Source organism: Nyctereutes procyonoides, unplaced genomic scaffold (genome assembly GCF_905146905.1).
Source record: "Nyctereutes procyonoides isolate TBG_1078 unplaced genomic scaffold, NYPRO_anot_genome, whole genome shotgun sequence".
In the NCBI taxonomy this organism is placed as follows: Eukaryota; Metazoa; Chordata; class Mammalia; order Carnivora; family Canidae; genus Nyctereutes; species Nyctereutes procyonoides.
The window spans coordinates 7,184,242-7,207,891 of record NW_026575035.1 but is presented as its reverse complement, the minus strand read 5'-3'; the positions used below and the strand labels follow the sequence as shown (position 1 = coordinate 7,207,891).

Sequence of the window (23,650 nt, the reverse complement as noted above, 5' to 3'; positions counted from 1 at the left end):
CTAATTAACAACCCAAACCATTATAATTCCTTAAAACACACTTGAGAAAATTTTCTCATCAGTAGAGATTAGGTAAATATCCCTTTAGGTTCTAAATTTTAAAACTGTGAGACTATTTCTAAGTAGTAATTCTGTGAAAGCTGTTCAAATATTAAACTCAGGTTTACAAATCTAAACCGTCTAGGCCAAATATATTCTTTATGCTCCCACAATACTCTGACCTTCTTCTCTCAGAGTACTTACCTTTGGGTTGAAATTATTTTTCTAACCTTCCAGACTCAACTCCTTAAGTGGGAGACAGAATCATGCTCTATCATCCTTATTTCTTCAAACTAGCAGAGTGCTGGATCACTAAATGTCTTCCTTTTTCTTTCCTTTTTTCCTTGCATTTTTGTTTGTTTTTATTCTAATACAATAGTCTCCTACTTGATCTACCCATAACCACTCTTACTCTTCTATTGCCTCTCTATGCATATGTGGTCATGTTTCCTCCTCCTTAAAAACCTGCATCCCCTAGTGCTCTTAAGATGAAGACTGCATTTCTTAGGATATCCCTGAAGGATCTAACCTTTGCCTACCCTCTCCAGTTTAATATCATATTGCTCCTCTCTTTTACATACTTAGCTACACAAAGCTACTACAGATAATACTAAGGGGTAGAGAGGAAAATACCAAGCAAAAAACCAGGAATGTCAGGGTAGAGTGAGGTGGGATGCAATTTTAACTAGAGTGACATGAAAAGAGCAACTGAAAAGGTCACATTAGACTTTGACAAATGAGAAGGAATAAAAAACATATATACCTATAAAATATAAGTATGGATGACTCATTTAGAAAATGTGGCCAAGGTGGCTGAGTAGAATTGGCATGGTGAGAGTAGTAGATGAAGTCAGAGAGATAATGAGAAGTCTGGTAGAGCAGGGCCTTGTAGGGCACTCGTACACGCAATTAGCTCCCACATTTACCTCTCTAATTTAGATAGCTCCTCTGAGGTCCAGTCTCCTCTATCAAGCACACCCTTGACAGCTCCTCTGGATGTCTTAAAGGCATGTTTATGCTGAAATCCTACTTCCCACTCCAAATCTGTTTCCTCCATTCTTCCACACCCCGGTAAATGACAGTAACCTCTACCTATTGGTAAAAGCCAGACACCTGAAAACTCCTCCACTAGACTGAGAGTAGACATAAAATTCTAATGAAGCAAGCATTCTCCACACTCAGCAGCTATATCCTTTGATCAGTGTGGTAAGCTTAGTGAAGAGCTAAGTCCCATATATGTAGTACTCCAATGAATACTGCCTCTCCGGTATATATCACACACATAAAGGAAGGAAATCACTTGCATCTGATTCCTATGTCAGGGAATTAGCACTCCTATGAGGGCAGAGGATACAGAACATTAAACCTGATTGTCCTCAGAAATGCCAAATGTCCATCGAAGATAAAATGAACATGTGCCTAGGGTTTACCCCAAACAGTAGCTTCAGGCTAGGAGGCAGCAGAAAGGAAGAAGTTCCTGCGGCCTTTGACAGTCTAAACAGGGGAGGTCCAGTGAATCCTATGAAACAGGAACAGTGTCCCAAATAGCTTTATTTTTTTACTCTCTAAAAAGAAATGGGAACTACAGACACTAAACTGCTGTTGTGTTTGAAAAGTTCTGAAACCTCTCTAACTTCCCCATGTTTGTTATTTGTGCTCCAACGGTGACTAGCAACAAACTCCACAACAAAAATAACAATAGATTACTGTGCATTACTATAGCGCAATACCATGCAAATGTATTAAGAAATGTATATCTAGTTACAGGAAAATTCTTGTGATACATTTTTAAGTGGAAAGGGAATATGTGACTTCTATAAACAAATGTAAAATGTTAGTAGTGGTACTTTGGGAGAGAAGACTATAGATAATTCTTTAAACCAAAGGTTTATATATGCTTGTCCTAGAAAGTAGTAAGAAAGTGAGAGGAGCTAAGAAGGCAAAATGCTAAATCAGACATGGATTTTACAATGGGCATTATACTAAACTTTCTGTAATTTTTTTGTTGCCAAAACCAGATTCTAACACCTATTTTCTTTTCCATTTTTGGTAGTCCTATTATTCAAAGATCTTTTGTGAAAAAATTTCTAGCAATAAAATGCAAATATAAATCTTACTCTGTAAATTTTTTTTAAATTTCACTCTTTACTGAAATATAAAGTAATTATAAACGATGCTTTAGGGGCACCTGGGTGGTTCATTTGTTTAAGTATCTGCCTTCAGCTCAGGTCTTGATCCCAGGGTAGCTGTGATCAAGCCCTGCATCAGGCAGAGAGCCTGCTTCTCTCTCTCCCTGCTGCTCTGCCTTCTGTGCGTACGCGCTCACCTGCTCTCTGTCAAACAGATAAATAAAAATCTTTAAAAGAAAAAAAAACCCAATGCTTTACTCTTAAAAGTCTAATCAAAATTTATACACAGAAAAGGAAATAAGGATGATGGTCCTAGGACAAAATAGGATAGAAAGAATCCTCCCCCATTCCTAATGCTAAGTACAGCTAAATTCCAGGTCATTCTATATACAATAAACATAAAATTTTGCAAGATGGAAGAAGACTGGCTAGAGAACTTGAGACCAAAGGAACAACACACCAATGAGTTCCTTGGGACTTCTCTTGGACCTAATACGTACTGAGTTGGGTGCTAAAGAAGTCAGCAACCTGAAAGCATCAATGTGTACAAAGACAACAAAATAAAACAAAACCAAAAAACACATGGCAAGCTTGTTCTCTCTAGAGGAAGAACCAGGAAAAGGGCAATAATGCAGGACAGAAAGCCTCTAGGCAATAACTATCCTACCCTAGCAATACAGCACAAAAGCTGCAATCTCATCTGGTCTCTGTCAACAAAGGCTAAGTGAGGAACCTAGACTCTCATCCTCCCCCAGCTGTAATGAAAAGCTCCTTTTCCCTGCTGGAATGGTGTCAATGAGGCAAAGTGCAGAACCTGAATTTCCATCCAGACCTGGCATAAACATGATAGATTCCTCACCTCCTGATGGTACAGTATCAAAAGACGCCTACTAAAAATAAGATCCACAGTCTCATAATACCCACAATGTCCAGATTCTATCAAAATCATTTATCATAACAAGAATCAGGAAAAGCTCAACTTTAATAAGAAAAGACATTCACCAGATACCAAGTCAAGATGATATAGATGAAATCATCTGACAAATATTTTAGAGCAGCCATCATAAAAATATTTCAATAAACAATTACAAATACACTTGAAACAAATGAAAAAAGTAGAAAGTCTCAGCAAAGAAACAGAGTCTAGTCCCAGAAAAAAACCAACCACCAAATACTATCAAGAATCAAATGTAAGTTTTAGAACTACAATAATAACCAAAATGAAATAGTTATTAGATGGGCTCAACAGCAGAAATATAGATGACAGAGGTAAGAACCAATGAATGTAAGTTTACAGCTGCTGCCCTGCCACCTCTAGCTTGCAGAGCTCCAGCCAAAGGAGAAAGGGTTAAGTAAGGAGGTCTCTGTACCATGGCTCCTACAAAGCAGACTGCCTGCAAATCGACAAAGGGCAAGCCACCGAAGAAGAAACTGGCTACAAAAGCCACTCACAAGAGTGGCCCCTCTATCGGAGGGGTAAAGAAACTTCATCATTACAGGCCTGTACTTTGGCACTCAGTGAAATCAGATGTTATCAGAAGTCCATTGAAGGGGCGCTTGGATGGCTCAGTCAGTTAAGTGACTGACTCTTGATTTCGGCTCAGGGTCATGAAACTGAGGCCTATGTTGGGCTCCATGCTGAGTGTTGAGTCTGCTTAAGATTCTCACTCACCCTCTTCCTTTTCCCCTCTTCCACCCCCACCCTGCCGCCACTCATATACACATTCTCTCTCAAGTAAATAAAATCTTTCTCTCTTAAAAAAAAAAAAAGAAGAAGAAGAAGTCCACTGAACTTCTGACCTGCAAACTTCCTTTCCAGCATCCAGTGTGAGAAACTGCTCAGGACTTCCATAGTGCAACTTCCACAGTGCAGTTATTGGTGCTTTGGAGGAGGCAAGTGAGGCCTATCTGGTGGGTGTCTTTAAAGACATCAAACTGTGTGCTATCTATACCAAATGTGTAACAATTGTGCCAAAAGACATCCAGCTAACCTCTGCATATGTGGAAAATGTGCTTAAGAATCCACTATGATGGAAAACATTTCATTTTTTAAAAAACAAAAAAATTATCTTCTTCCCATTATTGGTAGTTCTGAATGTTAGATATTTTTCCCTATGGGGTCAAAAGGTACCTAAGTATATGATTCCAAGAGGAAGAATAGAAGCACTGGCACTTTTTCCATTTTCATTTATGTGTCAATTTTTAATATAAATATGAGGACATAAAGCATTAATGCAAGTCAAAATATTTCAGTGAACATATTTCAGCAGTTCAACTTTGTAACAATTACAAATAAACCTGCTAAATTTTTCTGGGCAAAAAAAGAATCAATGAATGTGAAAACAGAACAATATAAATTCCCCAATATGAATGATAGAAAATATGCAGGGGAAAAAAACTGAACAAAATATCAGAGAACTACAGGGCTATCACAAAAGATCTAACATTTGTGTAACTGCTGTCTCAGAAAAAGAGAAAAAGCATGTAAGGTAGAAAATAATCCCCCCAAAATAATGGCTGAAAATATCTCCTGTTTGTCAAAAATTATATAAATTTACAGATTCCATGAATCTTAGCAAGTCCCAGTGGATTAAACTCAAGGAAATATACACTAAGACAAATTCCTGAAATCTAAAGTCAAAAAATCTTGAAAACCACAAGTGAGAAATGACACCTCATCATATCTTATCAATACAGGAAATATAAGGGATGCCTGGGTGGCACAGCAGTTTAGCACCTGCCTTTGGCCCAGGGTGCGATCCTGGAGACCCGGGATCGAGTCCCACATCGGGCTCCCAGTGCATGGAGCCTGCTTCTCCCTCTGCCTGTGTCTCTGCCTCTCTCTCTCTCTCTCTCTGTGACTATCATAAATTATATTTATATATATATAATATATATATGAAATATAATATTTCTATCGAAAACCATGAAGGCCAGAAGAAAAGTGACATAAAATTTATCATGTGCTAGGGAAAAAAAAAGGTCAATACAAAATTGTATACCAAATAAACTTATCCTTCAGGAATGAAGGAAAAATCAAAGCATTTTCAGAGAAGGGAAAACTAAAAGAATGTGTTGCCAGTGCACCTACTCTAAAAGAACAGAAACAGCAAGTTCATGAAATTTTTTCAAAAAAATTTTTAAAAAAAGATAAGCTCTTGGAACATTTAAAAGGAAAATAGAAGAAAATTATAGGAAAACACAGGAAATTTTCTTTCTCCTCTTGTGGCTTCTACATTATATTTGATATCTAAAGCAAAAATCATAACATTGTCTGATATGGTTTTCAAAATATTTAGAGAAAATACTTCATTACAAATGAAAGAGCATAAAGGGACTTAAAGGGAACTTAAGGTTTTTAACTTATACTGGTAAAATGCCAACCAGGAGACTAATAAATTATGTATGTATAACATAATACCTAGAGCAAGTACTAAAAAAAAAACAACTATACTTTTTTTTTTAAGAGATACACCCTGAAACACCAGATAAATCAATATGGAATTGTATTTAAGAAATGCAATTAACCCATAGCAAGGCAGGAAAAAGAAGACAGAGAAAGGAAAAACAGAAATAAGTGAAATGAAATTAAATAAAAAATAAAATAAAATGGTAGACTGAAGCCTTAACATATCAATAATTACATTAAATATAAATGGTCAAAATATTCAACTAAAAGATAGAGATTGGCAAAGTAATTTGGAAAACATGAGCCAAATATATGCTATCTATAAGAAACTCACATAAAAAACAAATTATAAGTAGAGAGTAATAGGATCAAAAGAAAATGTATCATATAAACATTAATCAAAATAAAGCAGTATTGGCTATTTTAACATCAGACAGAGTAGACTTCAGAGCAAAGAAAATTATCAGAAACAAAAAGGAACATAAACATAAGGATAAAAAGATCAATCCACCAAGAAAACATAGCAATCCTAAATGTGTTTCCATCAAACACAGCTGCAAAATATGTAAAGCAAAACTGATGGAAATGAAGAGAAACAGGCAAATCCACAAATGTATTTGAAGACTTCAATAAGCTTCTCATAACAACTCCCAGAACCAGACAGAAAATCAGCAAACAAGCCAGACAAACTCAACGCTGTTTAGTAACAGAATGTAATTAATATTTATAGAACACACTACTAACAATGGAAGAATGCATATTCTTTTCAAGTACCCATGGAACATGTACCAAGACAGACCATATCCTAAGCCATAAAACAAATCACAACAAACTTAAAAGAAGGGAAAGTACCCAGAGTGTATTCTCAGACCACAGTGGAATCAGATTAAACATAAGCAACAGAAAATTAACAGGAAAAATCTCCAAACACTTAGAAGCTAAATAATACATTTTTAAAATAATCTACAGGTAAAAAAAGAAGTATCAAGGGAAATTTTTTAAAAATAGACTGAACTAAAAAAAAAAAAAAAAAAAAAAAAAAAAAACACTGAACTGAATGAAAATTAAATATATCAAAATTTGTCAGCTGAAGCTAGAACCAGTGATTATTTATGTTCATATAAAAACTATATGAACATTTGCATGTAGTTTTTTATGAACATAAACTTTCATTTCTTTGGGACAGATGCTCAGGAGTGTGATAGCTGGGTTATGTGGTAAATGTATGTTTAGTTTTATAGGAAACTGCCAAACTATTGTCCAGGGTAGCTGAGCCACTTTGCATCATAACCAGAAATGTATGAGAGATCTAATTTTTCCTCATCCTTACCAATATTTGATATTATTATTTTTGTTGTTACCATTCTGTTAAGTGAGTAGTAAAACATCATTATGGTCTTAATTTACATTTCCCTAATGGCTAGGGATGTTGAATATCTTTTCATTATTTTTTTTGCCACCTAATATGTCTTCTTTGGTGAAATGTCTCTTAATGTTCTTTGCCCATCTTCTGTTGAATTGTTTGTCCTTTTACTGTTTAGTATACTTACTGGTTATACTTCAGACGGTAACATTAAAAAATATTTATGAGGAACCAACATCTATCTCTATTGCCTTTTAATCCGTAACTATTTTACAAGGATTTTCCCCCCAAAGAAAATCTCTTTTCTACCTCTTTTTTCCTCTTTTCTACCTCTTTTTTCCTTTTTAAAAGATATTTTATTTATTGATTTGAGAGAGAGAGCAAGAGACAGCACAAGCGGGGTGAGGGGCAAAGGGAGAAACAGACTCCCTGCTGAGCAAGGAGCCTGATGTGGGGCTCAATCCCAGGACTCCCTGGTGCTTAACTAACTGAGCCACCCAGGTACCCCTCTTTGCTTGCCTGCCTACCTGCCTGCCTTCCTTTCCTTCCTTCTTTTAGATCATGAACAGAGATTATTATATCTAAAAATCAAAAAGCTACAAAAGAAAGTTTGCTTTTTGGTTCCCAAGAAGAGATTCTGGAGACGAAAGGAAAAAAACAAAACAAAACAAAACAAAAGTACATAATGATCCTGGATGGGAAAGAGAAGCAATACCAAATAAAAAAGTCAAGTCAATAAAGTAACACCTTTGTAGAAGGGACATGAAAAAACTTACTGAACTTGGCAATTTCACTAGAATACGCATGCAAATATTCTCATTTTGGAAAGTAAGTTTCTCTCTTTTTTTTCTCTCTCTCTCTTTCATGATAGAGAGAAAACTAAGGTCAAAAGAAGGGGTAAAAATCAGGTACAAACAAAACCTTTCTTTCTCCTTTAATGTATAAGAAAGTATTTATGAAATCTATTAAAGCAATTATTATTTCTGTTCACTCCCAAAGTATCTGATGTGATTACACATGTATATAAATTCACCAAACAGTATTCAGCTATCAACTTCATTCTATCTGAAATGCAGAAGAAACTCAAAATGTAAAAAGGAAAAAATAAATTATAGAATAAAAAAAAACCCATAAACAAATAAAGCTCATGTGCTTCACACTTACAAGATCACCTTAGAGCCTAATTCAAAGCCTTGTCACTCTATGCTCCCAAAACTAACTGCCATATCAGTTTACAATACCATAGCAGTTTAAGAGCATTAAAGAGGTAGGGGGCAAGCACTGCTACACAAAAGTACACTGACATGCAACAAGAAATAAGATGACAATTTGACTGCCAAGGATGATTTAGAGTGTAACAAAAGCAGACTTGGATACTCAAGGAGCTGATGTCTAGGAGTATCTGACATAAGAACAAACTGTGTTATTTATCTTGCAAGACTTATGTTTATCATTTATAAGGCTAACAATGAGTCAACATGATTCTTTATGTTCATAATTATAGCATTTTTAATATACGAATATATGCCATAACTTTTAGAAAAATGTCAATCCACAATTACTTAAATAAGAAAAGTTTTAATTTTCACAAACAGGTAAATCCTGAACAATTTGGAAAATTTAGCCACCCAGAACAACTGATTCCCTGAGGATTGTGGTTAACTGTAATTTTTAACTTTTAGTTTAACTCTTTCAAAAGTTCTATCACTACTTAAACCAGCATATCATAAAATAATCATTGTTATTAATAGAGGGTAATGTGGTTTGGGTTGGTATTCCAACAGCTGCGCATTAGAATTACCTGGGGAACTTTTTAAAACACTGGTGTTCAAATTCCCCACCCACAAATTCTGATTTAATTAGTCTAGATAGAGTCTGGCATCAGACTTGTTAAACATTTTTGGGGGAGCCTGATGTTCAGCCAGGGTTGGGAACTACCAAGATAGAGAGTTTTTTCTGCGTGACATCTTTAAGAATCTTGAGGGAATCTTTAAGAGAAATAAAATGTACAGCATTTCCCAAATTTGTCTTCACATCCCTTTTTCATGGAGCATCTTACAATACTGACTTAGGTAATTCTTCAGATGAAAATCAAGGTAAATATTAAGTTTAAAATTAAACTGGGCAACTCTCCAAACTTTATAAGAGCTCTAATATGCTTACAGGCAGGGAAGATGAGAGAAGATGGGGGGAAAAAAGTGTTCAATACTGCTATCACATTTTTTATTGTAAAAATTCTGAAAGAGAGATTCTATTTTAACAAAAATCTTCATAGTTCATTTAAATGATGCTTACATTAATCCTGTGATTCAGAAGTATTCATACATTGTGAAAGCTAATTCCAAAGATAAATTCATGCTGCCCTCTAATGGTTCAACATAAATATTTTTACCTGTGCTATACCAGAAATAGTGATGACAAATACAATTTTATTATTTATAAATGGAAGAATTATATTTAATACCATAGATGGAAAGTAAGATTTCACTTTCAGGTGTGATGGACTTCAAAAGATTAACTATGACTACTAGATTTGTGTTCAAAACTTTAAATTATCAAATCATTTTCATCATACTACAACACTTGCCAATCCATGTGAAAATCAAGATGAAAATATACACCACCTCAGTGCATTCCACAATAGCCATCTCTAATTCAGCTTCTCTATAGCAATAGTCTTCAAACTCAATGCTCATACACCATAAGCACATATGTTTTTTAAAAATCTGGAATGAGACATTATTGCCATTGTTATTAGTAGATAATAAATGGAGCAACATAAATATTATACATTTCAATGAACAATTTTTAAACAAAAAGTAAAATCATTGTGGGTATGTTTCTCAGTGAGATAGGTAGGAAAGAATACTTCTTACTACTAAAACAAGATAGGTTCTCAATTTTATTCTTATTTCAGTTTCTTAGATATAATCAAAGGGAAATATTATTCACATGAAGAAGTAAGTCACCCCTGACTTTTGTTATAGCAAAAAATATTTTAAGTCACTTATACTGTGGTCTACCATCAGAAATCCCTTTTAAGGGAACCTGGGTGGCTCAGTAGGTTAAGCATCTGCCTTTGGCTCAAGTCATGATCCCAGGGTCCTGGGATCGAGCCCCATGGCGGGGGGTTCCCTGCTTAATGAAAAGCCTACTCCCCCTTCCTTCTTTTATTCTCCCCCCTCATGCTCTCTTTAAAAAAAAAAAAGGCCTTTAATGACATGGCAACTGATAACTTGACTATATCCTCCTGCAATTTGTTCAAAACAAAGAACTAGAAACTACTAACTTGCAATAGGATGTGTTACATATTTATTATAGGTACTAAGCTTCTCAATTTCAAGGAAGTCCAAAGACTATCAAATGACTATTAATTATATCAATTATCCTTTCACCTAGCAGAATCTTCCTTAATTTTATATACTCAGAGTATGGGATGCCTGGGTGGCTCAGTGGTTGAGCGCCTGCCTTTGGCCCAGGTGTGATCCTGGAGACCTGGGATCAAGTCCCACATCGGGCTCCCTGCATGGAGCCTGCTTCTCTCTCTGCCTGTGTCTCTGCCTCTGTCCCTCAAGAATAAATAAATAAAATCTTAAAAAAAAAAAAATATATATATATATATACACACACACACACACTCAGAGTAAAAACTTAAAATACTGTTAATTTCAAAACCTTTCAGCTGATACAATATTTGTTTTATAAAATGCTTTTATCTTATCATGCATTTCATTTATATTTTCACCAAAATTTGGGATAGCAGACTTAGCTCGAGAGTACATACTATCAACCAATCCCAAATTAGGCCTCCAAAAAAAAAAGTCTGACTTTGTTTCTCAAGTCAAATATGTATTGGGCTTAAAAGAATAAGATTTTCAGTCTCACAAAGTACAACCAAAGTATACGCTATATGCAATAACATGCCCAAAAAGAGATAGACTAAAAATAAAAGATAGACAAAGGTATACTAGGATAATGGAAATTTTAAAAATCTAGCGATATAATCCTGATACCAAAGTAGAATTCTATCTAAAAGGCATTAATGTGGGGTGGTTCAGTCGGTTAAGCACCTGCCTTGGGCTCAGGTCATGATCCCAGCATCCTGGGATCAAGCCCCCAGTCAAGTTCCCTGCTAAATGGGGAGTCTGCTTTTCCCTCTCCCTCTGTTCCTCCCCCTTGCTTGTGCTTGCTCCTGCTTGCTCACTTTCTCTCCCAAATAAATAAAATATTTTTAAAAATTAAAATAAAATACATTAATATAGAGGACATTTTCTAATGCTAGAATCTGCAACTCTCAAATAATGTAAGTTATGTATACCTATGTGCCAAATAATACAGCAACTACCTTTATAAAGCAAAAACTACAGGGGAGACAAGGAGATATAGATAGAGGCACAGAAATACTAAGACATTTAAATACACCACTCATGGTACAAAGAGATCAAAGAATGCCAAAAAAAAGTAAAGATATAGAAGACCTAAACAACAAAAATCTTATAGAAGATTATATATATACATCAAACTTCATATCGTTTATACTTCAAGTGCACCTATAATATTCTCATTGATCCCACATTAGGTCTCAAAGAAAGCAAGAGTGCCACCAAGTAGAAATATTACAAAAAGAAAAAAAAAAACAGTCTGATCACAAAGTGATAAACCAGAAGTTAATAACAAAGTTGCAAAAAAAATAAAATAGAAACCTACTTAAAAATGAAACTTTTACTGAACTTCTACAGTAACAGGAAAATATAAACTGAAATTACAGAACAAAAATGATGATGAAAATACTATATAACTTTATCTATAGGACATATGCAAAGCAATGATCAGAAGAAAGTTCACAGCCTTTAATAATTATATCAATAAAAATGAAAGCATTAGAATCAGTAAATTAAATTCAACTCAAGAGGGATGCCTGCCTGGCTAAGCGGTTGAGCATCTGCCTTCAGTTCAGGATGATCCCAGGTCCAGAGATCAAGACCTGCATCAGGCTGCCTGCAGGGAGCCTGCATCTCCCTCTGCCTCTGCCTCTGCCTCTGCCTGTCTCTCTCTGTATGTCTCTCATGAATAAATAAATAAAATCTTTAAAAAATTCAACTCAGAAAATTTTCTCAAAGTTATTATCACTAATGATATTAGGTTCTATTTGCTGTTTTGTTTTTTCTTACATTATTTATATTTGATATAAAATTTCAATTTCCTTTTCTGTACTGTCTTTACTAGGTTTAGGTAACAATGCTATACTTATTTTGTAAAGAGAATTTACAAATTCCCCTTCTTTTATTTCACTTGAATTTTTTGCTTTAAATTTATACACACTAAAAGTCCTGACGTGGGACTCGATCCCAGGACTCCAGGATCGCGCCAAAGGCAGGCACTAAACCGCTGAGCCACCTAGGGATCCCCTGTCATTTCTGTCTTAATCTTCATTACTTCTTTCTCTGTACTTTCATTTACTTTTTTTTTTAATTAGTTTTTATGATGTTGAGCTAACCTACGCAAGAGCAATGTCTTTTCATTTGCTGGAGTGTACTTTTCTTTCTTTCTTTCTTTCTTTCTTTCTTTCTTTCTTTCTTTCTCTCTCTCTCTCTCTTTTCCTTCTTTCTTTCTTTCTCTTTCTTTCTTTCTTTCCTTTCTTTCTTTCTTTCAACTCTTCTGTCTTTCAAGAGTACTCCAAAGTTTTCCTCAAGTATTTTTGCACATATCTTCACAAGTTCATCCCTTAATATTTTATCTTCTTCACTGTTACTACAAATTGATTTTTCTGTACCATTATATACTCTACCTAAAAATTCTTTGTATATTAAAAAAAAAAAAGACTTTATTTATTCATGAGAGAGAGAGAGACAGGCAGAGCGAAAAGCAGGCTTCTCACAAGGAGCCCAATGTGAGACTCAATCCCAGGCCCCAGGATATTGCCCTGAACCAAAGGCAGGCACTCAACTGCTGAGCCAATCAGGCGTCCCATTTCTTTGTATATATTTCTTTGAAAGCTATTGACTCTAGATGTTAATTTTACATTAGGCAACCTTACTGAATTATTTTACTGTTTGAAATATTTTCTAAACTTATGCCTCTAAATTATTCTTTCTTCTCTAAATTCATTAGCTCATCTATCTAGGACAACGCTGAACAGTTTTGGAGATGGTGTGCCTCATTACTGATCTTGGTGTTAAAGAAGTTAAATAACCCTCAAATGTGCTTTCAAGGTACCTGATAAATATTGCGGCATTTATCATTCTATCCTCCCCTACCTACTAGGCTGTGAGCTCAAGAGTAAGGGCAGTGTCCTACTCATCTTCATGTTCACCAGCGTCTCATTTCTCAAGAACTGCTGATTGACACCGACCTATTGAATGAATCAACCTATGAATAAATATTTTCCAAGTTTCAGCGAATCAGAGGAAAAAATATGTCCCCAGCTAAGAATCTGGAACTGAGAGGTGGTGTTAAAACTGGCTGGACCAGGGATCCCTGGGTGGCTCAGCAGTTTAGCGCCTGCCTTTGGCCCAGGGGACTCCAGGATCGAGTCCAGCGTCGCGCTCTCGGCATGGAGCCTGCTTCTCCCTCTTCCTGTGTCTCTGCCTCTCTCTCTCTCCCTATGTCTATCATAGATAGATAGATAGATAGATAGATAGATAGATAGATAGATAGATCGATCTTAAAAAAAAAACTGGCTGGACCACTTCACACTCATTAAGATGACCATTGTCAAAAAATTAGCAGTTAAATTTGACAACCATGTGAAAAAATAGGAACCCCTGTACAAACTCAAATTTGGACAATGTGGATTTTATTTTTAAACTAGAAATTTCCCTATAAAATATAGGAATTTTTTTTGTTCTAGTATGCCATCTCCACTCCTTACCAATTTCAGATTACACTGAACATTAGATTCTATACCACTGCTATAAATAAGGCACATCTTACTCATTATGCCCTAGGCTAAGTCAGTGCCTCTGTCACTTTTTCCATCTTCAGCTGCCCAGCGAATGCTTCTGCATCTCATTTTACCTAATCCTGTGTTTAAGCCTTCTTCTAAAGCATGCCTACCACTTAAGGCACCGCCCTTCCTCGGATTGACTAAACTTGCTTCTATTAATAAACAATTTGAAAGTAAAGCCACGAAGAAGGAAACTGTCTCTCTCCATCATCTCTGATGTATACGAAACTGGTTTCTTTTCTACTCCTGCTGTTGTTAGAGTCACTGCTATTGATCAGGTGGCATTTAGGAGAGAATGTTCCTTGGAAACCAAATTTAGAACTATTTATAAGGTGTATTGTTCACTGTATTAAAAAGAACTTTTATGGGCTATCTTGGGAACTCTGCCACCATTTACCACAATCTTTCTATGAAAAATACATTCTATGTTTCCAGTAACCAACATAAAAACAAAACTTTGGAACATGGCCTATTTTGATGCTCACCCAGAATCTTGCCCAGAATTTATTAGACACGATATTCCATTTCCAAGAAATCCTATTATTGCAGAAACTTCTATAAACATGTAACATAAACTCTCATTAACAGTCACAGCACTTGCATTAAAAACCATACTTAAATTTCTTTCTAAATCCAATTAACATTAAAAACTTCACAAACTTTTTGCTAAATATCAATAGTTGAAAAAATATGTACAAAAAGTGATTAAATGTTAAGAAACAACACCTGGTGGAAAATGTTTTCCAATTCATAAAGGAACTCTCCAAGACAAAGAGGAAAAGAATTTTTCAAATTTCTCAGAACTAAGACTAGCAACCTATTTAAATTCTCTTTGCACAATTATGTCAGATGCCACATTAACAATGCCTTCACAAGTTGAACTGTCATTTTGTCGAGATATTTTTTAAATACAAGTAAATAAGCATTGCTAAAGGAAGATTTGCTGAAATACACAAAAGAAACATTTATGATATAGCACTACTTCAAACACAAAGGTTTTCAGAGGATGAACAATAGATTAATAAAATTAGTCTCAAAAGAATAGAGGATGCTGTTTATTTTTCCTAATCTAGAACAAAAACTGTTGAAATTTTAAAAGCTAATGTAGAGCTAAAAGATTACTTCTTGCAAAAAATTATGAATATAGTGTTTAACACATTTAAGTCCTGGGTGCATTTTCCTAAAGAATCATGATAAACTTGTGGGAGAAGAGAACTCACAGTAATTATCCTTTTGGTGATACTTTCTTTATATTCACCTCTATGGAAAACAATTTTTAAGCCTTCAGCATAAAGAATTTAAAAAAGATTGTCAAGAACATTACAAAAATAAGTGGCCAAGTAAAATAAAATGATCAACCCAGAATTATAAAAAGTCATTTTTTAACTTAAGATTGGCTTTCTTCTCATTTTGTTTTTGTTTTAGGGGGGATATGAAAAATTTGTGTGACATGTAAAGTTTTTTTTTTTTATCTATTAAACTTACTAGATAATTTTAAACAGTCTCTAATACAAAATTAAATGATGAGCCTTGGGCTTGCCTGACTGCCTATAAGAGCAGAACAAAGTAGTTCTAAATTTGTATCATGGGAAATTTGTTACAAGTTGTTAGTCCTTGAATACTAACTCAGTGGCAAGAAAACACCAACTAGCCATTCCTTGGGAATGAAAGTGAGAAAGTTGAAAGATCAAAGGTAAAATGGATGACTATGAAGCTATGACAAGGCAGATGAGGTATGTGTATAATTGCCACAAATAATTAGTAAAAGGCACAGATTTTCTGAGGCTTGTGTTTAAATCTCAAATTAATAACTGCTGATTTGCACAGTTTTCCATGGGAGAAATAACTTTCTGACCTGCAATGGCAGTATCTTTCCAGGATCAACTAAATTCCAACAAAAGACCAAAAGTATGCATATTTGTATTATAGGATTATTCCTTCTGTAAAGTGAATACTTATAAATAGTAAGAGAATCATGCCTGATTTTTTTTAATTAGGCAAAATGAATTTTTAAAAACCTCTCAAAATAACAATATCCTAGGATAAACACTCTGATATTTAAATTCTTTTTAAGGAATTACAAACACTATTGGTAAAGTAACAGGTCATGTGTAGTCACAGAATTGTCATATTTAATCCTAAAAACAAAACTGTGAGGAAGCATAAATTATTCTCTCCAATTTACAGATGAGTTCACTGAGAATGAGGTTTAGTAACCTGCTCAAATCCACACAGCCATCATTTCAACTCCAGAACCTGTACTTACAACCAGATTATATATTACCTACAATATAATAAAGGCTAATAATTAAATAACATTTACTGAACAGAAGCAAAAGCTAAGCAATTTACAGACGTATCATTTTATCCTCAGTCTATGAGGTAAATATTATTGAAGCCCCAAGTAAAACTTTTACAATGGTTTCAGAGAAATGCTTGAGGCAAAATTCCATGCTTTCTTAGACACCTTTTCAGCTTCAAATAAAATTCAGTATTACAATAAATATTTTTTAAAAGTACATCAACTTTAAGAAAATACCTCAGCTTGGGGCACCTGGATGGCTCAGTCAAGTGCTGACTCTTGGTTTTGGCTTAGGTCATAATCTCATGGGTCATGAGATTGAGCCTCACATGTGCTCCATACTCAGTGGGGAGTCTGCTTAAAGATTTTCTTCCTCTGCCCTCCCCCTACTGCTCTGTCTCTCTCTCTCTCAAATAAATAAATCTTAAAAACAAACAAACACTTCAGCCTTATTGAGATAAAATTTACATGCAATGAATTGGGCCTATTTTAAGCTCATAGTTAATGAGTTTTGACATATGTCTGTATAACAATCACTAAAATCAATATACAAACATTTCTATCACCCCAAAGTCTCCCCCCTTCAGATGTAGAAAACCAATGAATTGCTTTGTCACTATGGGATTGGTTTTGCCAGTTTTAGAAAATAGATCTTACAATATGTATATACATGTCTGGCTTCTTTTTTACAGCACAATGCTTTTCAGATTTGTCCATATTGTTGCTTGAATCAAACATTTTATTCCTGAATAGTATTCCTTGGCATGGTTATATTGTAATTTGTTTGACCATTTAGGTGGTGGATATTGGGGCACTTGGGTAGCTCAGCCAGTTAAGCGTCTGCCTTCAGCTCAGGTCACAATCCCAGGGTCCCAGGATGGAGCTTTGCTTTGCATTCCCTGCTTAGCAGGGAGTCTGCTTCTCCCTCTCCCTCACTGATCCCTCTGCTTGTGTCCTCACTCTCGCTCTAATAAATAAATAAAATCTTAAGAGAAAAACATTTTAGATGGTGGATTTACTACTTTAAAGAAAGGTACTACATTCATGTACAAGTCTTTGAATGACCATATATATATTCATTTTTCTTAGGTAAATACCCGGAGTGGAATTAGTTGATGGTATGGGAAGCATACATTTAATTTCATAAGAAAGTAACAAACCATGATTAAATGGTCATATAGCAACAATGCATGAAAGTTCCAGCTGTCCTGCCACGATACTTGATATTGCCAATCTTTTTAAATTTTAACTATGGTGTTAGAGTTGCACTTCCCTGATAATTAATGATTTCAAGCATCTTTCAAATGCTTATTAGCCATTCTTACCTCTCCTGTAGTGAAGCATCTATTCAGTTACTTTGCTCACTTTTGCCTATCTTAACTGAGTTTTAGGTGCTCATTTATACATTCTGGATTCAAATCTTCTATCAATATGTTTTACAAATGTTTTCCTCTAGCATATGTTCTGCTTTCTCATTTTAAACAATGACTTTTGGGGATCCCTGGGTGGCGCAGCAGTTTGGTGCCTGCCTTTGACCCAGGGCGCAATCCTGGAGACCTGGGATCGAATCCCACATCGGGCTCCCGGTGCATGGAGCCTGCTTCTCCCTCTGTCTATGTCTCTGCCTCTCTCTCTCTCTCTCTCTATGCCTCTACCTCTCTCTCTCTGTGTGACTATCATAAATAAAATTTTTTTTAAAAAATTTTAAAAAAATAAACAATGACTTTCAAGTATCAGAAGCTTTAAATTTTGATAGTTTAATTTCTCAATTTTTCTTTTATGGTTTATGCTTTTTGTCTTTTGTGTTTAGCTATCTCTAAAGTAGCAAAATATTTTCTTCTGTAAATCATGATTTATGCTTTTTTAATTCTATAAAATCTTTGCCTATTTCCAAAGTAAGTGTGTATCTTCTGAAAAGGTACAGCTTTAACTTTTACATGTAAGTCTATGATCCATTTCTAGTTAATTTCTGTCTACGGTGCGAGGTAAGATTTATTTTTTTCTATCTGCATATCCAATTGTTTTCACACTATTCAATGGAAAAATATCTTTTGCATCTTTGTTAACTTTGAAAAAAAAACAAAAGACTATATATGAGTGGGTCTATTTCCTGACTCTATATTCCAGAGATCAAGCAAACTTTTTCTGTAAAGAGCCAAACACTAATATTTTGGGATTTGCAGCCATACAATCTGCCTTACCTACTCAGCCCTGCTGCTTTGGCATGACAGCAACTCTAGACAACACATAAACAAATGATCATATCTGTGTTCCAATTAAACTTTACTGACACTAAAATTTCAATTTCATCTTAATTTCATGAACTATGAAATATCACTTTTAAAATTTCTTTCCTAACCATTTAAAAATGTAAATATCATTCTTAGATTGCAGGCCAGATTCAGTCAATGACCAGTTTGTCAACCTTTCTTCTTTATCACTCCCCATGCCAGTATTTCACTGCCTTGATTACTGTAGCTTTATAACAAGTCTTTTACTTTTTTAAAGATTTTATTTATCCATTTGAAAGAGCACAAGCAGAGGGAGTAGCAGAGGGATAGGGAGAGGCAGGGTCCCTGCTGAGCAGGGAGCCCAATGAAGGGCTAGATCCCAGGACCCTGAAATCATGACCTGAGCCAAAGGCAGACGCTTAACCACTGGAGCCACTCAGGCACCCCGTTTTATAACAAGTCTTAAAGTTACATAGTATGAGCTCTCCAAATCTGTCCATCTTTTTCAAAACTGTTTACTGCACCCCTCCAAAAAAAAAACTGTTTACTGCAGATCATTTGCATCTCCACACAAATATTAATATTATAAATTTTACATACAAAAAACCCCTACTATGATTTCAATTGGGTTTGCACTGCAACTTTATGTTAACTTTGGAATAATTGATATTTTAACTATATCAAGTCTTCTTTATATGAACAATATTTTTTAGTTGTCAGTATACAGATTGTGCACATGTTTTTTGGGATTTAATCCTGAGTATGACATGCTTTTATACTACTTTAATGTTCCAATTGTACATTACTATTAAAAGCAATATTGTTGTTTTTTTTTTTGTACATTTGACTTTGTATCCTGTGACCTTGCTCAACTCATTTATTTCAGTAATTTTTCATTTTTTGAGTACTTAGAATTTTCTAAAAAATCATGGTGTTTGCATAGTTTTATTTCTTCTTTTCTAATATTTTCCCTCACTTGCTAGAACTCAAGTATACATTTCCATCCAAGCACTGCTTTAGCTGCATCCACATTTCAATTTTTCATTTTCATCTTCATTATATCAAAATATTTTTCTAATATTCTTTGTGACTTCTCCATTGACCCATGCTAAATGGAAGTGATAACATGTATATTATTTTCTTGTTCCTCATCTTACAAGTATTCAATCTTTCATCACAAAACATAACATCAGCTAGTTGTTTAGAGAAATCCCTTTAAGAAATCACATTAGGAAAATTACTTTCCATTCCTAGCTTGAGAAGTCTGTATCATGATTGAGTGCTGACTTTCATCAAATGCTTTTTCTGAGCATTTAATGTTCATATTTTTTCCTTTATACAATTCTATATTCATAAGATAAACTCCATTTATCATTATATATTATTTGAGTTTAATTTGCTAATATTTTTTAAAGACTTTTACATCTGTGATCAGGAAGCATACTCATCTCAAGTTTTCTGTTCTTGTAAGGTCTCTGTCTAGTTTTAGTATCAGATAATGCTGGCCTCATAAAATTAGTTGGGAAATGTTCCTTTCTCCGATTTTCTGAGGTACTATTTCTTCCTCAAATGTTGATAGAATTTATTAGCGAAATCATTAGAGATTTGAGTTTTCATTGTGAAAAAGTTTCTCATACTAATTTAACTTCATTAAGTTACTGAGGTTGTTTTGTATTTGCTTGGTTTTTTTTGTCCGTAAGTCAGTTTTGGTAATCTGTGCTTTCTTATAAATTTGCCTAATTCATCTAAGTCAAGAGTCAGCAAATTTTTCTTTCAAGGGCCAGACAGTAAATATTTTAAGCTTGCAGGCCATATTGTTTGTCACGACTGTCTTGTTATAGTTCAAAAGCAGACATAGACAATACATTAACTAAATAGATATTGCTACATTCCAATAAAACTTTATTTACAAAAGCAGGCAATGAGCCTACAGAGTATAGTTTGCTGACCAATGATTTATCAATTTATAAAGTCGTTCATAAAATTCTCTTATACTTCTTTTAATGCTAGTTCCCTCTTCTATTCCAGATATTGGTAATATGTATCTTCACCCTCTTTCTTTTGTCAGGCTAGCTAGAAACATAAATTTTATTAATCCATTCCCAGAAGCAGTTTTTTATTTCACTGATTTGATGGACTTTCTATTGCTTGTCCATTTTCAATTTCATTGGTTTCTGCTCCTATCTTCGTTATTTCCTTTTTTGTATTTTGGATTTTTTTTTAAGATTTATTTATTCATAGAGACACAGAGAGAGAGGCAGAGACACAGGCAGAGGGAGAAGCAGGCTCCATGCAGAGAGCCCGACGTGGGACTCGATCCCGGGGCTCCAGGATCACGCCCCAGGCTGCAGGCGGTGCCAAACCGCTGCGCCACCGGGGCGGCCCCTGCGCCACCGGGGCTGCCCTGTATTTTGGATTTAATGTGCTGTTCTTTTTCTAGCTTCTTAAGTAGGAAGCCTAAAGCATTAATTTTGGACCATTTTCTTTTCTCACATAAGCATTTAAAGCTATACATTTCCTTCCAAGCACTGCTTTAGCTCCATCCACATCTCAACTTTTCATTTCATCTTCATTTAGCTCAAAATATTTTTCTAATATTCTTTGTGACTTCTCCTTTCACCCATGTATTTAGAAATATGTTTAATTTCCAAATATTTGTGGAATTTCCAGATATTTTTATCATTTTTATTTCTAACTTTATCCCTTTGTGATCAGAGAACACAGTTTGTATTATTTCAATTCTTTTAAATTTACTGAGAATTGTCTTATAAGACAGTTAATCATCCATCTTGGTGAATGTTCTCTACGTGTTTTAAAAGAATGTATATTCTGCTGCTATTATATAGGGAATTCAGTATTCTTGAACTCTACAGCTGTCTTAGCTTGGCCTGCCATAAAAAAATACCATGTTTAAGGTGGCTTAAAGAACAGAAATTTATTTTCTCACAGTTCTGGAGGCCGGAAGTCTGAGATCAGGTGCTAACATGATCAGTTTCTGATGAGAGCACTCTTCCTGACTCGTAGACAACTGACTTTTTACATCCTCACATGGCAAGGGCAGGAAATATGTAGAGCAGAGAGTGGGCTACCTGGTGTCTGTTCTTAAAACAGCACTAACCTCATCATGAGGGCAACACCCTATAATATATCAAAACCTAAATACCTCCTATAGGCTCCATATCCAAATACCATGACATTTCAGTTACAGCTTCAACATATGAATTTGAGGAGTATACAATTCAGTCCATACCAGTGCCTTAGTTTTCTTATTTCTCTGTCTAGGTATTCTAAGGCCTGCTAATGGGTGCATGTATAATTACAATTGTTAGGTCTTCTTGATGATTTTCTCCTTTCATCACTGGTAATTTTATTCTTGATAATACTTCTTGTTCTGAAATCTACTTTATCTGATATAAATACACTCAGTTCAGCTTTATTATGTGTTTACATGAAATTATTTTCCATCCTTTTAACCAATCTGTGTCTTCATATTCAAAGTGGATTTCTTTACATACCATATGGCTGTATATCTTACTCTTTTATCAAGTCTGACATTCTTTATCTTTTAACTAAAGCATTTAAACTTTTTACACTTAACATAATTATTGCTATGGTTGGGTTGAAATCTATCATCTTTGTTTTCTATTTTATCCCATGTGTTCATTACTCCTTTGTTCTCCTTCTTTTTTGCTTTCTTTAAGATTACATTTTTTATTCCATTTTATGCCCACTTTTGTATTCTTAACTATTCTTTTTTTCTCTGCATCAATGTATCTCTTTAACTTATCACAACTTCCCTTCACATCATATTGTATCAGTTTATGTATAATGTAAAAACTTTACCTAAGTTTTCTAGGTGCTTATGGTGGGAGGGTAAATCTGGTCCCAGTTATAGCCAGTAGCATAAGCCCTCAAAATGTTTTTTTTTTTTAAAAAAAAGGTATTTCCTTTTATTTTTTTAAGATTTTATTTATTTATTTGACAGAGATAAAGAGTATATGCAGGGGGAATGGCACAGGGAGAGGGAGAAGCAGGCTCCCCACTTCACAGGGAGACAGATGCAAGGCTCAATTCCAGGAAACCCAGGATCATGACTTGAGCCAATGGCAGATGTTTAACTGACTGAACCACCCAGGCACCCAAGCCCCCAAAGTATTTTTAATAATTTTAGTCTAATATTTGGGGAAACAGATGTTGAGTGGAGACCCTCTTTATATTTCACTTCAAAGAAAAAAAGGATATTTCTATTTTATAAAATGAAGTGTATTATATCTGGTCTTACCAAATGAGTAAGAGTTATAGTAAGTTTTGTTTTAAGGAGTTATAATGTCCATTAGTTTTTATTCTTAATTTTAAATACAGCCTGCCTAAGACAGGCTGAGAGTTTCTGGCCCAGACTAAATCCCTCATTTACCCTGAAATAATTTCTCTTGCTCTCTGATTCTCTGGCTTCAAATTCTAGTTCATTCTCCCTCATCTTTGCTTTCTTAATCTGTTCAAACCCTCTTCTCTGACTCATTATGAGAGTTTTAAGATACAATATATTTTTAATATTTATTTATTATGGGTTTAGATTTATTTCCCCCAAATAAAAACACACTTCTATCTAATCTAATTAATGTAATCCTATTAAAAATAGAGAATATTGAAAACTGTCTTGTAGCCTTTCAATTCTGTAACTACCTAAAAAAAAAAAAAAAAAAAAAAAAAAGTACCCCAGGACAAAATTACCATTTTTCAAAGAAATTCCATTTTGAAAAGTTGCAACATACATCTTATGTATAAAGCATGTAACAGAGAAAATAATATATTCTCCAAACCAAGGTATATAATGTACAAAAGGCAAAATTATACATAACTACTAGAATTAATTTCTGCTTTTCACCATTTCACATTTATTTCATTTCCCCAAGAGGCTTTAAAGTTGTGTGCTTGGCTGACCTTTTTCTGTTAAGCTGTACCATATAAAACCAACATGTTTTATAGGACAAAAAAAGGTCAAATATTAGTGATTTTATATGGTTTAACCTCTCATTTATCAGTCAACCATCCACCTTAGAATACTAACCAATGTGAACTCACCCATTCTATATGTTGTTTTTATCAATACACAAGCACCATCTGGTGGGCAGAAAGCAAAACTGTAGGCTTTTCCTGTTTATACCACTACTGCTACAAATATATTGTTTCTCAACTGTTCTACTTTTCAAAAATTTTTTTTAAGATTTTAC

The 23,650-nt window shown here is 34.5% G+C and overlaps 1 protein-coding gene across 7 annotated transcripts in view; it reads right to left on the bottom strand.

Moving 5' to 3' along the window:
* STAU2 (staufen double-stranded RNA binding protein 2) overlaps positions 1-23,650 on the bottom strand; it is a 294,957-nt gene that overhangs the window by 201,003 nt on the left and 70,304 nt on the right. The window lies entirely within an intron of this gene.